Genomic DNA, 12,776 nt, shown 5'->3' with positions numbered 1-12,776 from the left:
AGTATTCATTCCCTGTAACTTGTTCTCAGATAGTTTTGCTGTATAAAATACAGTAATCGAACAAAAAAATTTTAAAATTCATACACGTAGAAACGTTTACGCCCTTTTGAAAAATGACTCTTGTATCAAAATATTCCAATTGCCAGAGAATATCATGGAGATTTATACAGCGAACACACCTGGAAAGTTTCGTTCGAATCGACGATGGTCATATTTTGCGGTCGGCCGGTTTCTCATGGAATCCCTCAATATTCCTTAGTGAAGAGCTACCAGCAAACAATATTGCCAAAACGACGCTTATCTTATCTTGGATGTTTTAGTCAAAGCCGCGCAGCGCTCCGTACCCAAGTAACAATTGAAGTTTTTTAGCACGCTACAAGTGCAATCTATGTTTTATGAGTGGCTATAAAACTACTATAAAACCACAATTGTTACTAGGGTAGAGACCTCCTTTTAGAGATTCAAAAATTTCATTTTGGACCGGAAGAAAAAAAAGATGGGTGGGTAATGTCAGAGACATAACCGGAGTGAAGTAGAATACACTTTAGACCGGTAAATTCTGCTCTGGAATAAGCAATTTCTATGCGACTTTGTCGACTTTAGCACATTCATAGTTTATTTGGAGTATTTTTGAAATTATCAAGTTGACAATTTGCAACATTCTTTGAAAATATTGTTGAACTTTTATGAATGAAGGCATGCAAACGAGCGCTTGACCGTCGTCCTACTACCAGCATCAGAGAAGTAGCAGATCAGCATTTTTCGCTACATGGCCTGTACCAAACAAACCGCTCGTAAGTCCACCGGAGGAAAGGCTCCCCGCAAGCAGTTGGCAATAGCCCCCTGGCAACCCTATACCATCATATGGAGTTTGACAGCGACCGACATATATGGGGCGTTATAGCTATAAAGCCCCAAACAAAGAATTATGTTCGGCACTATGCTCGATATTCAAGCATTCCACACGACGTTTTGCATCTTGGGGGTTGATTTAATATCATATCATTCAGAAAATCGACATTTTGTAACTAAATACAGCTTCTAATCATTCGGTTCAAAATCAATGTTTTGCCTTTCATGGCAGTGATGCTGGCTGTACAGAGACGTCGTCCTTGACAGGGGGCTGGTTGGCAACGAAGGCCGTGTAAAAGTGCCCCAGTCACGGTTGGCGTTAAGAAGCCTCATCGCTACCGAACAGAAACAGTCGCCCTGCGAAAAATTCACAGCTATCAGAAATCGAGCGGGCCTAAATTGTGACCCAAAATAAACCACAAACCAACAAGTTCTTTTCAGGACCAGCCAATTAAAAAGTATTATTATTATAAATGAAATTTTCCATTGCCTTACAACCTCCCTCCCCCTTTCCACCCGGCTTGAATTACTATTAATCTTGATGATGCTGTGCGGCGGGGGCACTAGTTTTTATTATAGTGGAAAATTTAGGTTTGCGCGTTTTTTCCAAAAGTTTTTTAGCTGTGCTGTTTTCAAGGAAGTTGTAGTTGAATTCAAAATAAAATAGTTTATTTCTATTGTCAGAGATGGACCTTCCAACGAAAACTAGTCTGGCTCGCTTGGAATCGAATTGTATGGACCAACCACTGCTTTCACAAAATCTGTTATTTTCAGTAATTGAACATTCTACACACTAGTCACAACTATTTCCAATCAGCGCAAAAATCGAAGATTTTCATTCAATACAACAGCAGATTTTCACGTTCGAAAAAACAGGCAGCATTCTGGCCGAAAATTTTGAAACGGAGCACCTATATCGAAACGTTAGAAAACGTTCGATTTTTGTAAATTGAATCATTACACTAAACTGTCTATAAATCACACAAATAACTTTTTTATTTTGTGCCATTCTACTTGAAAGCGACGGTATTGTTCACAAGTGGCTCACTTACCATCCAACGCCCTTGGCAAGTCACTTTCTGATGCTTGTAATAACAAAATTTCATTCTTTGTCGATAAATTGATGGCCCTGAAAAGGGCCTTTTGTTTGGGCAGTGTTCGAAATTTACTTGGAGCTGGTGTATATGGTAATAGTTTTGATGCCATCGAAGACGGCGTGATTGGCTAACTCTTCTAGCAGCAGCAAACGGACGGCGGTTTGAATTTTGCGGGAGATGCTGCAAACGAACTGCTGCATGCTGATGCTGCAAACGAACTGATCGTGAACAACAGCATGCTGAGTTTTTATACCTGACTACAGCACAATGTAAGCTCGTCCTTTTTGTGTTGTCCTCAATATGTGTTTTTCGTAGCTCCACCCCTTCGTTGCTCGACCACATATTTTTGATAAAGAACAAAATTGAAATTGTGTTTCCAATACGGAGGTTATCGAACACTCAGGGTAAAAAGAGTAATGTAATACGGCACCTTGGTAAAATGTTTGAGAATTGAAACCTTTTTTGAATGCGCCTAGTAAACACGAAACTGTAAACAAACAAACAAATGATAACTTTTTCTTTTGTGCCATTCTACGTGAAATCGACGATATTGTTCACAAGTAGCTCACTTGCCATCGAACGCTCTTGGCAAGCTACTTTCGGATGCTTGTAATAACAAAACTTCAATTCGATTCTTTGTTGATAAATGGCCCGTACCAAACATACCGCTCGTAAGTCCACCAGAGGAAAGCCTCCCCACAAGCAGTAAGCAACGAAGGTCGTGTAAAAGTACCCCAGTCACGGTTGGCGTTAGGAAGCCTCATCACTACTGAACAGAAACTGTCGCCCTGCGAGAAATTCACAGCTATCAGCAATCGAGCAGGCCTAAATTGTGACCCAAAATAAACCACAAACCAACAAGTTCTTTTCAGGACCAGCCAATTATATTCCAGTAATATATAAATGAAATTTTCGTTTTCCATTGCCTTACAACCTCTTTCCTCCCGGCTTGAATTACTATCAATCTTGATGATGCTGTGCGGCGGGGCACAGGCAGTTTCCATTATAGTGGAAAATTTAGGTCTGCGCGTTTTTCCCAAAAGTTTTTTAGCTGTGCTGTTTTCAAGGAAGTTGTAGTTGAATTCAAAATAAAATAGTTTATTTCTATTGTCAGAGATGGACCTTCCAACGAAAACTAGTCTGGCTCGCTTAGAATCGAATTGTATGGACCAACCACTGCTTTCACAAAATCCATTATTTTCAGTAATTGTACATTCTACAGAATTAGTCACAACTATTTCCAATCAGCGCAAAAATCGAAGGTTTTCATTCAATACAACAGCAGATTTTCACGTTTGAAAAAACAGGCAGCATTCAGGCCGAAAATTTTGAAACGGAGCACCTATATCGAAACGTTAGAAAACGTTCGATTTTTGTAAATTGAATCATTACACTAAACTGTCTATAAATCACAAATAACTTTTGATTTTGTGCCATTCTACGTGAAAGCTTGTGAACAATACCGTCGTTCACAAGTGGCTCACTTACCATCCAACGCTCTTGACAAGCTGATGCTTGTAATAACAAAACTTCAATTTCATTCTTTGTCGATAAATTGATGGCCCTGAAAAGGGCCTTTTCTTTGGGCAGTGTTCGAAATTTACTTGGTGCTGGTGTATATGGTAACAGTTTTGGTGCCATCGAAGACGGCGTGCTTGGCCAACTCTTCTGACAGCAGCAAACGGACGGCGGTTTGAATTTTGCGAGAGATGCTGCAAACGAACTGCTGCATGCTGATGCTGGAAACGAACTGAGCGTGAGCAACAGCATGCTGAGTTTTTATACCTGACTACAGTACAATGTAAGCTCGTCCTTTTTTGTGTTGTCCTCAATATGTGTTCTTCGAAGCTCCACCCCTTCGTTGCTCGACCACATATTTTTGATAAAGAACAAAATTGAAATTGTGTTTCCAATACGGGGATTATCGAACACTCAGGGTAAAGAGAGTAATGTAATACGGCACCTTGGTAAAATGTTTGAGAATTTAAACCTTTTTTGAATGCGCCTAGTAAAAATGTTTTCCACTTCACTCCAGTTTGTTTCAGGTTTTATTTGCAATTTGCGTACTGAAATAAATCATAATTTAGGGTTTAACCCAAATTGCTCTCCAGGGAGAAACAGTCCATGAAACAGAAAATGCAAACTTATTTTTTGAAATGAGTTTGGTGGCCCTTGTTTTGGTTTATTTATAGTAGTCGCACTAATTCCGAAATTTAATACGAAATACGTGCACAAATTTCCGATCAGATAGTGCAAAAATATTGCGATTTCGTCCAGTAGAACGGAAGATATTCGCATTTCAAATCTGGGAAAATTTCTCAACTGAAATTTTTGAAACGGGACCCCATATTGAAACGTTAGAAGTATTCTACTTCAAAAACGGACCGGTCGAGCGTTTCGGGTATCGTTTAAGTGGAGGGTTGCTAGCAAGTTCAGTCTGAGTCTCAGGGATCAATTCCAATTCAAACTCCTTTTGATCATCCAAGAAGGTAAGCGTAACGACACGGGATCAGAGTTCACAAGTCCATGAAGGTCAGAAATAATAAAAATAATCGGTACTTATCTATTCAATCCAGCGCTGGAGCAGCGTCTGTTATTGTAATCCACACAGAACGAAGGAGAATAACACTAGTCGATACGGAACGGCGGAACAGTATATTCATATAGGGTGACCATACGTCCTGGTTTCAAAGGGCATGTCCTGGTTTTGCATTGTCTATCCTGGTGTCCTGGAAAGTCGAGGAAAATGCTTGATTTGTCTTGGTTTTTCTCCTGTAAGCCTAATATATGTCTATCTATTCAGTCTTCGATTTTCACTATGCTCTAAATCGCAGTAACGACTGACCGCAACCATAACTGCAACGTATACTCATCCTCAATCGGAATGCGACAAACAAAACATAATATAGTCAAATCTCCCAATTGTACCTTTCGATGGTTTTTTAAATCTCCCAAGAGTACCTCGTCAATATCGATGAAACAATGATTACCAGCGCTTCTCCTTGGCTTAAATCGTCATTCAATCATTCAATAATCAGTCGCTCTGCTTGTCAACAGTGCAGTGAATCAAACGAACGTTTCTACCTAAAGTCTGCTGTCTGTATGTACCGTGCCAGTACTATAAACAAGCAAAGCAATCGAATAATAAATTTCGTCCACACCCTAGTAGCAATCGAAGTTTTATGGTAGTTTTATAGCCACAAATAAAACGTAGATTGCACTTGTAGCGTGCTATAAAACTCCAATTGTTACTTGGGCAGCCAGTGTGAACAATAAAGCACCGTTACTTTCATCGATGCGATATCGATCATTCATTTCAAGATGTTTGAAACTCAACAGCAAATTTACAAATGCAGTTTAGACTAACGGAACTCGTCGTTATACAAGCTCACCACACTCATTAATGATAACATTTAAAACTTTGGCTATAACGGAAAGCTACGGAATGGAAGACAACATGCAATACGTCGTTGAGCATGATAATGTTAGGACCAAGATACCCTTTTATATTGACAATAATAAGATTAATATGCGTCTGCACGATCAACACCTGGGTACTATTAATAAATTTATTACAACCATCATGTCGGAATACGTAACGGTGGAATCCTTTATGTGTGAAACCCGGAGAAAATTTAGGTATTTCCAACGGTTTTTGTTTCGTGAGAATGCGAGTGACCTATTGCTTCATATCTGAACTTTCAATTCAAAGCAAAACGCGTGACCAAATCTCAAATCACCCTGTGCACGTATGAAGGACAGACTCCTGCGTGTCCTTCGTTGTTATACAAGAAGACACACTACGAGAAACCATGTACACAAACCTCTAACGAAGCAATATCAGCTGCAAGCATACCCATCACACAGCCCTTCATCAACATCAACTAAATCACAAACCACCGGAGTTGCAGCTCAGGCATCAACGAATACTGGAACAACAGAATGTACGCACAGCGTGAACGATCATTGTGATGTGCATACTACTTCCCAAACAACAGCCAGCACCACCGATATTAAAGTAAATAACAAAGAACACGGATACGCGATCGTGACCCGTAGGCCCCACAAGCAACTCAAACCAGGTAATCGTGAAAGCCCATACAACATTAACAGCGAGAATAGCATGAACAAAAACGAGGGAAGCGAACCAAACATTTCTTTCATCGCGACGTGCATGAAATGAATTTTATTTTCTTTCAAATTCACGCAGGGATGTCAATTTTTTCAAGCTCGGGCTCAAACTGATATTATTTACACCAAGCTATCCGCCAGTTTTCATATAACAATCCATTAAACGGAGAAATTTTTGGTAACAACGGTAGGTTTTTCAGCTCTCAAGTCGAGAGATAATGGTTGGAATAACTGATGTTTCTGATTTACGTCCATGTCGTGTTTTTGGTACTGAAAACTCCTCGCCGGTACTGCACAGACCATCTCAGCCTTAAACGTTTGCTTATGGTGGTGTAGCAAGGACTGCCACTGTGGAATTCCGATGAAAGACTTTCTGGCAGAGCTCTTCCTTCCAGACTCCCATAACTTTTTTACTGTGCAAGCTCTGCCTGTCAGACCCCAGAACTTTTTAACTGCCGAAAATATGCGGAAAAGGCAATGTCGATTGAGAGGTAACGGGGGGAATCAGTACCCTTTCGACTGTCCTGGTTTTTTACTCGTCTGATATGGTCACCCTAATTCATAGAAACTAGAACCTAATGAAAACAGCAAAAATTTCAAAAATTTACTGTATCGAATTTTATTTACGTTCGAAACGCATGGACTACTATGACGATGGGATCGATTCGATGGTACGAGTACGATCGTACGAGCAAATACAAATTATATTTATATTTGTATTTGGTACGAGTAAGAGCCCAACAATCAGGACCTCATGAAAAAAGCTTAAGGACAGTCGTTTGAAAAGAGAGTTATAAATAGCTTGTTGATTACTTCATTTTTCTCGGACGAGTATACACCACTAGCCGTTGTACTTGAACTGAGTTGAAATTCCTTCGATTTTGAAAAAAAAACTTATTTAATCTACTAGTCTCGATACGACTCGGGACATTTGGTAAAATCTTTTTACCAACCACTTCGTTCAGAAGATCGAAGAGCATTTCAGTAAGCTTATGAAGCTGACTTAAATGCATCCGACCCGTTCCTGCGTCCGTGATTCCAAGCTGTTCTACATAACTTTTTAAGCCTAGCAAGTTCGGCATTCCACCAAGGGGGGAACTTCTAGAAGCACATATAACTCTAATCGGACAATCATTTTCATATGCTGCCATTATGAGTCAGTTTGTTTTTTCCATGACCTCACCCATGTCATTTGGAGATTCAATCGTTAGAAAATACTGAGAAAATCTTGGCTCGGGGTTAAAATATGTCACGAAATTTGGCGAAACGTTTCAAATAATTAAATATGAAAATGATCAAATAATGAACTGGTTCGGGGCGAGACAGTTTGTCAGGTCATGCAAGTAATACTGTCGGAGCACCGAGTTACATTTAGCATATCTTGCTTGCTAGATCGTGCAAATGTTGAACGATTCCATGCATTAAATATATGAATCGGCAAATTAAACCCTTTCCTAGGTTGACGGGTTTGACAGTATTGTAAACATCATCAAGCATATTTGTACATCAGTTTTAAAGAACAGACAACTCTAGCCAAACATGTCAAACGGTCCTAAGTGCAAATGACAGTTTCTCTTTGTTTACTTTCTCTTTCGCTTATAACTTGGCAGTTTATACGTTTGTAACTCAACTCTTAGCAGGATAAGCTAGTCGAAATTAGAGTTTTTCGATATATCCTGAAACAATATTAAAAAGTTTTAAGATGACGCCGTAATAATCGAAAGAGCCGGTAAACAAAGAGAGGCTCTCATTTGCACTTACGACCATTTGACATGTTTGTCGAGAACTGCTTTAAGACGTTACATTAGACGTTGCATTACACCTCGATAGTGGTGCATCGAGGAGACCGAGAGGGCTTATGGGCTTTTTTATGTTTTCCCTTTTTTTATGCTCTGCACCAGCCCAAACTAACGGTCAACCATTAACCGTTATAAATTATTATGCACACTGGCGGGTCGCCGTGGATTGCCTTTTCTGTGGACTGCATTTGCAAGCATTGTTCAATAGTTTAATGGCAGTGTTTGTGGCCACGGCTGACAGTGGGGGTCACGGTGAGTCGATTTATCGATCGACATCGACTTCGTGTACAGGATAATAAATTTAAAAAATATAAAGGTGGAAGCTTATTAAATCTTGTGTTGTATTAATTGTAGATTTTAGTACTCGCGCACAATTGTTATATGCTAGTAATATATCTATGTGAATATGTGTTCGTCTAAGTGTTTGTAACCGCTGTGCCAGGGAACGGATGCAGAAATGGCGTATATGATAGAATAATGGGTAATCCGTTCTAGTGTTCGTTGGTTAGTTTTTACCATTGGTTAATTCGTGTATTCGAGTCGATTCATACGGGAAGATTGGCACCGTGTCATAACGTCCAAGGTCATAACGGATGTTTTGATGCAGAGGCATTGCGTTAAAAAGTCCAGGATTCAATGACACACCCATAGTTTTGGACATTATGACGCGTAAGAACTGCGTCCAAGGTCATAAAGTCACAAAAAGGGACGTGTTATAATGTCTGGGACAGTATGACGCACCAGGCTGCGTCACAATATCCGAAAGCAGGTATGCGTCATAAGTCCAGGACTTTATAACGCACTTTTGTTTTCGGATCTTATGACGCACCCCTTGTGCGTCACAATGTCCCGGATGTTATGACGCATAGTCGCATTTGGATTTTATATCGCAGTCGATTTCATGGACGCCCCTGTAGTTTCGGGTATTATGACGCATGAGAACTGCGTCATAATGTCCCAATTCTGTCTGACCTGGGACGTTATGACGCAGTACCTGTACGTCAAAACATCCGAAATCATCAGTGCGGCATATTATCCCGGACTTTATGAAACAATTCCCCTGCATCATAACATCCCAATATTAGTCTGCGTCGTAAGATCTTGGACATTATGACGCAGAACCAGTTTCAGACGTTGTGACACAAGAATGGTTTCGTTTCTTTTGACGCATTCTTGCTTTCGGATTTTACGACACGCTCTTCTACATCATAATGTCCCGGGCGTTATGGCGCCGACTGTTGTGGGACGTTATGACCTGGGATGTTATGACGCAGTACCTGTGCGTCTAAATATCTGTGACTATAAGTGCGTCACAGTGTCCAAGGCGTTCATTGCGTCTTAAAATCCGAAAACGTTAATGCGTCATAACATCCGAAAACGGATGTGCGTCGTAAGGTCCCGGACTTTATGACACACACTTATTTTAGGATTCTGTGACGAGCCTCTTGTGCGTCACAATGTCCCAGACGTTATGGCGCACCCCTTTTTGGGACCTTGTGACCTCGGACGTTATGACCCAGTGCCTATGCGTCATAATTTCAGAAACTATCAGTGCGTCATATAATCCTAAGCTTTATGACGCAATACCTCTGCGTCATAATAGCCCAATCTCAGGGTGCGTCATAAGATCCCGGACATTATGACGTAGCACCCCTTTCGGGCGATATGAATCAAGTATTATTTCGGATCTTTTGGCGCATTATTGGTTTCGGATGTTATGATGTTATGACGCTATGACGCACGTTTTCTTCTACGTCATTAATCTGTTTTTGTGGTACTTCTAGTAGTTTGCTTTTCCACTACTCATGTGTACCAAAAATAATAACGATCAATTTGTACGCTTCTACTTAATTCCGTTTCTTTTTTCTCTATTTGGCATGATATTTCCTCTTTTATTGCTTTATCTTAAATTAGATTTTTGCTAATAGTCACTAACACAATAAAGTGCATATTCTCTCATTTACACTCTCATTACAAACGTACAAACGTGGCCTTCACAAAACACAAAACTGGTCATAAACCCGAACATGCAATTGCAATCATCCACACATACTTATAGCTGTGATCTCGCCAATATTGTCCCGGTAATTGAGTGAACGGTTTAGTATTTGTAAATTTTCAAACACGGTCTCACGCATTAACCCACCGGAAGTCTCTACTCTCGATCCTAGCAGCCTAGACTCATGCCGTCAGGTGTACCAGTAAACTATGATGCTCATATTCACTAGACAACACGTTCCATGGTGACATGACTGGGAACTCTAGTGAAATGGGAGAACTCACTCTCTTCTAGCATCTTAACAATACACCAAAAAATAAGTATCAGGTTCACGGTCTGCACAATCAATAAAAACATACGCGAATATGCGAATGGACACACGGTTATAAAACCGAATTTATACACGCGAAGTCACATACAGGTGACAAACAGGTTAACATACAAATGCTGGAGCCCTTCGCGATCATTCGCATAACCTACACTCACGATCTCGCAAACATGATTCCAATATGAACGTCTCAGCACTACCAAATTTTCAAACGCGGTCTGAAACGTGAAATTTACCGCTCTGAAACGTGAAACTCCTGGAATCGGTCACTACCGGAAGTCTCTATCCACGGTACCAGCAGTCTAGGTACATGTCTTCAATTGAACCAATTAAAAAAGAAAGCTCTCATATCCGTGCTCCACTCTACTGATTTTAATTTGCTCATCACAGCTTGTTGATCCCTCCCGTTTGCTTACGGTTTAAATTAATCTTTTCGAAAATGCCGCGTATTGAAAATGAGACGAAATTTAAGGTTTCGAACACACGACTAAGTGAAGAGGATCCAAAAAATTCTCCTCGATTCTATTAAGGATCTGCAGGAGATACTAACGAATCAAATTGCGTATCCATTATATCGCCAATCTAATATTTTCACAACAATGACCTCTCTCGAACATTCTGTCCACAAATAATTTATGGGTATAAATTAACCCAGGAAATTCCGACACGCTTTTGTCTGAAATGCAGTTTTTCAACTTCTCATCAGCAAATCAAAAAAAAAACCTGGAAACACACTAATGAGTGATTTTTTTCTTCTATTTGTAATACAAACTGGTTGCGTTAGGTTATAATCGAAGACTGCATATCAAGAAGACGGGCAACTCTGTCCAGAATCTGGGGACAGTGACAGTAACACCACTTGTGGGTAAAGGTGGTACTGTCCTTAGTGATGCACATCCACATATACACTTTTACATTAAGCGTCCTACCTTTCTCCAATGGAAGCGCTGTAACCTCTGTCGCTTCTCGTTTGTATGGGGGAAGGAAAGAGATATCAGTCTTCTTAATATGTTGTCTTCGTTAGAATACTATACAAATGAGGCACGCCTTGCAGTCACCGTGAGATTCTACCTTGAGTTGGCTCAAAAAAAATAGTTCATATTAATACCTGTTAAATTCAGTGACATCTGTGATTTTCAAACAAAGTAATTTTCAAACTTCGATTATTATCCAACCTCGTCAGTCATCTTATCGATGGAATTGTGATGCCATGGTTGTGAACGTGATCGTCACACGATAGACTATAAATCTAAATACTGGTCGCAGTTGCTCGTTTCCTACAAAACACTAACCAGATGCAGTGATACCCCACATCAACTGTTAAACTGGAATTTTTTTTCTACATTTTAGATAACTGGAATTGGTGTTGAGATGTTATGCCAAGAACACCGCTAGGTGAATGAACAAGAGTGTAGGATTTTTAGCATTATCTTATCACATATCAAATGGCATCCAAACAAGCTGATCAAATGACGGATTGTTTCGTCGTGATGAAGATTGGATTATAGTAAGAAACCGGTTATCGGATTCTGGTTCTGGCGGGGTTATAAGCGAAATATATCTCGGATAGACGAGCCTTTATTCATCTCATTAGTCAGGATGTCACACTATTTCGTTGGTAACTCGGCCAAGTGTCACTGGATTGCGCTTAATTGGATGGGATGAATAAAGGTGCTAAGATGAATTAGGGAAGTGATACCCTATTACTGCTGCTTATCGATAATTTTGTACCGATTGTTGGAAGTCCATTACTGCTGCAGTCGATCAAGTGTTGACCAGTGTCGAAAATTAATGTTATCAACTGAATGTGGATCGGGATGACACAATTCCGACATCTGCCTAATAAATTAGAATGTTGAAATCGAGATCTAATTAAATATCAACTCTTGAAAAATCGGCTTTGAAATTCCTCTGTCTGATATGGTGATGTACAAAATAACATGTTTTTTTCGAATGCATGCTTAAACTTATATTTTACTTGTCGCTGGAATAGTAGCTGTCATTTTCTGGAATGTGGGTCTTCGAGAGCGGAAAGAAACTTTCATCATCCAGCACGTCCCGCGGTAGTTTTTCGTCATCCACCGGCCCCTATTTCATGATCGCTCTCTGCTCGCCCGTGTACTCGAGGGACCGAGTCTTCTTCCGACAGCTGATGTAGGTATAGGAGCAGTGATATTTTCAGCCGGCTTCACGCAAACTCGTTCCGTCCTTGTTGTCGAACAGCTTTTTCAACGCTTCCTTCCTAAGGGATGCCAGGATCCGGTAAACTGTACTCACGGGGACGCTTTCGTCTCAAAAATGGTCTATTGTAACCTATTTTCCACGATGACAATGCGTTTCGTAAAACCGTACAACACGCTCGCGGAGTGCTTGCTGTTTCGACGCCATTTTCGATTGAACTGACAGCACCCGAGCGAAAAGAAATATGCCACCCATTGCTAGGGAGTCCAGAGAGCAATTCTCTTGGAAAGAAAAAAAATTACGCTCTTTACTTTAATTGCAGAAAGGTAATGAAATCATTCTCATTTTTATTGAACACCCGTTAGTTAGTGTTTTATATGCAAAAAAGT

This window comes from Topomyia yanbarensis, chromosome 2, assembly GCF_030247195.1.
Source record: "Topomyia yanbarensis strain Yona2022 chromosome 2, ASM3024719v1, whole genome shotgun sequence".
Lineage (NCBI taxonomy): Eukaryota > Metazoa > Arthropoda > Insecta > Diptera > Culicidae > Topomyia > Topomyia yanbarensis.
This window is presented reverse-complemented; position numbering follows the sequence as displayed.